Genomic DNA, 4435 nt, shown 5'->3' with positions numbered 1-4435 from the left:
ACATAAATGTTTCCATTTCATGCATTGTACCGAATTTAGCCAATGGCTAGTTTTCATCCGCGGTCCCTTGGCAGGTAATCATAATCACAAACAGACATAAGAACAAAATAACAAACACATACAATACAGTAATACTTATACACATCCCATCAGAGCCAAAAAAGAACAGTAAAAATAACGTTCAGTTAAGCCACAACTAAATCAGTGTTTACAGATTTGAGTAAATTAAATAAAATTTTAGTTTTAATTTAAACATGTCAATAGATGTGCACATCCTTATGTCTTCTGGTAGAGTGTTCCAGTGAATAATAGCTTTCACTGAGAAAGATGATAACCCAAAGGCAGAATGACGAAAAGGAACAACACAATCACCACTAGGTGATGATCTAGTAGATCTTACAGAGACTGTAGAGCGAAAATGCACAAAATCATGAAGTATAGAAGGGGCTAAACCATTTAAAATTGTATATACCATACACAAATTTGAGAAAAGTCTAAAATTATCAAAGCTCAAAAAAATTTATTTCTCAAGAACCCTACAGTGGTGATATTGGTTAGGCTTTTTGTCTAGAGTTTTTAAGGTCTGTTTATAAAGAGATTTTAAAGGTTTAATAACAGTTTATCCTGCTTGACCCCAACATGTCAGACAGTATGACAGATGAGAAACGATTGTAGCATGCATAAAAGTCTTGGCTACATCAATGGGTAGACATTGTCTAAGTTGTCTGAAATTGATCAAGTTATATGTTATAGTCCTCACCAATTTCTTTACATGTTTTTTTTAAACTAAGATTTGGATCCAGCGTTAAACCAAGATAATTAAACTCAGTAACAATTTCTATATTTTCACCATTTATGAAAATATCTGCATTGGAAGAACACACATTCATTTTAGAAAAAAACGTCCCTTTTGTTTTACCAGTGTTCAAGGTAAGACACGATTGCTCTAACCACTGTGTAATACTTTCCATAGCAGCATTTAGCTTTCAGCTGCTAACTCTGCTGTTCTCGCATGTGTAAATATAACAGTATCGTCAGCATACATTTGCACTTGTATCCCTTCGCACTGCTGTGGGAGATCATTAATGTACAAACTAAATAATAAAGGGCTTAATATTGATCCTTGGGGTACACCCATTGTACAGTTTAGGTTATTGGAGTGAACCCCTTTAATTTTTACACATTGCTGTCTATTTGATAAATATGATGATATAAATATGCACTAAGGTGCTTACAATGGCAGTGAATGAGGCAGATGACATGAACAAAATATGTTAACATGATTTTAGCATGAAAAATCACTTAATAACCTTTTCTTTGTAAAGTTATATCTAATTTTACTTTATTTAACTTTGTCACTTTGATAATTTTTGGAACTGTACAACCCTGACTGTAAAAAAATATAATTTAGACTGCTTCACAGTTCAAATACACATTTTAAGAGAACAATTAATATGAGTGTTTTTATTAAATCATAAGCTTCACATTTCCACTTTTAAATCCTCCAAACATTGATCCTATTGATTTCCACTGTAAGCATCTTGATTGATTGATTTATTTATTTTAATGAGGGAGGAGTTAAAATTCATTATTGCAGTAATCAACATTATGCCAAAAATGCTATCAACTGAGCTAAACTTGTATTGAACTTAAATATTCCTTTAATAAAACAATAATATGTGAATGCTTGAAAAAAAAAAGATCTCCACTCACCATAGACAGAAACACTGAATGTTTTAGATGTCAATTTTTCTCCACTTATCTGTAGTTGATAGTCTCCAGCATGTTGAGTTGTGATGTTTGTGATGGTCAGAGATCCAGTTTGTTTGTCCAGCTTCAGTTTGTCTCTGAATCTCCCATCAGGAACATCATCAAATATGGAGAAGATTTTAGCCTCTCTATTTATTTTAGCTAAAATAAACTTTTCTGCTCCAAAATTCCACAGTATTTCATCGTCCTCATATATTTTAATATCGTCAGTGTTTAGAGTGACATAATCTCCCTCCATCAATGATACTGTCTCACCAAACACACCTGATGAACATTGAAAAAGGTTTTGTCACAGATTAGGTCTGTTTACAAAGCCTGAAATCAGTTTGTAATGGTTTTAAATATGAATTGAAGAAAAGCATCAGAGACAGAAATGTAAGATATTTAGAACAACAAGAGATTTGAAAACAGCAGATGAAAATATACCAACAGTAGAGGCAGCTTTATTATTGTGTAATGGAAAAAAAATGAAGCCATAAATATACGTTTAAAACTTACCAATCAGGCGCCACCAGCACATACAGAACAAAATAAACATGTGAAACATTTTATTCAACAGTTCAGAGTCTGATCTAATGAGACTGTCTACCAAAAAAAAACAGCAGAACGGTGTGTGAATCCTCCCACGACAGTTTGACCCTCCTCGTTCTCACACACACACTGAACGCATGTTATATATAGTTACATATAAATGTTCTTAAGACTTTAGATGTTTATTTAGTGAAAAACATTTATAATTTTGAATGTAACATTTTGTATTTATTTTCATTTTATATTTGTTGTCTGACTATGTTAAGTAGCTAAATGTATTAGAATATTGTTTGTATTTTAAATGAACTACATTTAATGGTCAAATAGAGCCTAAATCTAATTATTTTAAAAACTCTAGTGATTTTGATTGTGTGTGTTTATATATTTTTTTTCTCAGATTTTGTGTGTGGAATAATCAAAGTACACTGAAAAATGGTAAACTAAAAATGGCAACACATGTATTACTGAGTTTTATTCAAGTTTAAAATATTTTAAGATCATTGAATCAACCTACAGCACATGCATTCATTTATACAAACGACCTAATTTTAAATCAGGGTTAAATCAGGTGAAAATAGCTCTTTTAAGTAACAATTGCAGGTTACCACTTTTTACAGTGAACAATGTCTCTCATCTCACATGACCAGGTTTACTGAAATATACACCGGCACTCACAGCTCAGCCTCTGAGTCAAACTGAAACCTGCTGCGGTTGGTTTTCTTAAGAAACTTGGTTTGATCTTTTGGCTCACAAAGCATCTCTTGCATGACATTGGGCATTGAGAGCGTATGTGTTTAGTTTGTAGAAGAGGGGCTTCTTCCTGTCCTGCTTAAGTCTACGGTAACAACAGACCAAGATGAGAAACTGACTTATATTCCTCTTCAAAGCATATGCAGGTGCATTCATGCAAACATTCATGCAGAAGTTCAGTTTATACAGAACCTTAGGGTTCTAGACTCATTTTTATGCTCTCTTTATGCCAAAAAGGTTTTATAAAGAGAGATGTAGGCTATATTTTATCTTTATAATGTAACAGCAATATATATATACTCAGTGTTCAAAAAAACTTTGGTGGTTATAGTTATAACGAAGAAGAAGAGGAAAGAAAGCAAGCAAGAAAGAAAGAAAGAAAGAACATAAGATAACTTCTAAATCTTTTAGTGATGAATCAGTTTTCCAGCCTTCAGGAGGGACTAGAGTCTATGGAAATATGCTGTAATCACTACTTGGTTGCATGAACGCACCTGCATATGCCTTGAGTAGGAGTGAGTAAAGGATGCGGGTTATGTGGTGATCTTGAAGTTGCACATGCATGTCCATGACACTTTGCCTCTATACCCAAAACTAAGTGTTCATTCGTTTTAAACAATTCACCTCTTGTGTGGTGTAAGGACACATTAGCTGAACTTACTCAAGTTTTACGCATATGAACTGATTTTAATGAGCTTGTGTAGAAAAGATGCATGTGTTATTAAGACTGTTTGACCGTTGTTGCAGAAGGAGGTCACTGAAAGGTCACTAGAAACCTCACTCACAGATGTGCTATTGTTTATGCAGTATAACTGAACAAAATGATTTTAATGCTGTGTAATTACTGAACCAACCAATTGTAGTTTCGTGTTAAAGGCACAGACTGATTAATTAATACATGACAACAGTAGCGTCGCAAGGGCTGTGCCAAGTGTGCGACCGCACAGGGCCTCGCGCCTCTAGAGGGCTTCCTCCTGGCCTGCATTTTATGTCATTTGTCTCATTTTTATTACTGTTTTTCCACCCATCTTGTCCTTTGAAAGACTAAAATAATCATAGCTGATAGACGGTATAAGACTCTGTGTATAAGAATGAGTAAAGCTGTTTGTTGTTAGGATGACAAAAAGTTTTAAAAGTTAAACTTTTAGGCTGGTCTGCCTCAGTGGTCCAACAGTGCTCGTCAATGTCAAACTGATCGAGATTGCCAATCAAATCAAAGAAGGCGGGTCTTACTGTCTTACTTTCTTTTAAAAGAAAGTAAGACAGTAAGACCCGCCTTCTTTGATTTGATTGGCAATCTCGATCAGTTTGACATTGACGAGCACTGTTGGACCACTGAGGCAGACCAGCCTAAAAGTTTAACTTTTAAAACTTTTTGTCATCC

At 34.2% G+C, this 4435-nt stretch overlaps 1 protein-coding gene across 1 annotated transcript in view; it reads right to left on the bottom strand.

Annotated features, from left to right (window-relative positions):
* Window positions 1-4435, bottom strand: part of LOC107741386 (SLAM family member 9-like) — a 30320-nt gene that overhangs the window by 931 nt on the left and 24954 nt on the right. The window lies entirely within an intron of this gene.

Source organism: Sinocyclocheilus rhinocerous, unplaced genomic scaffold (genome assembly GCF_001515625.1).
Source record: "Sinocyclocheilus rhinocerous isolate Xijiao unplaced genomic scaffold, SAMN03320098_v1.1 scaffold406, whole genome shotgun sequence".
Lineage (NCBI taxonomy): Eukaryota > Metazoa > Chordata > Actinopteri > Cypriniformes > Cyprinidae > Sinocyclocheilus > Sinocyclocheilus rhinocerous.
Note: the sequence above shows the minus strand (reverse complement) of the source record. Positions and strands in the feature narration are given on the sequence as shown.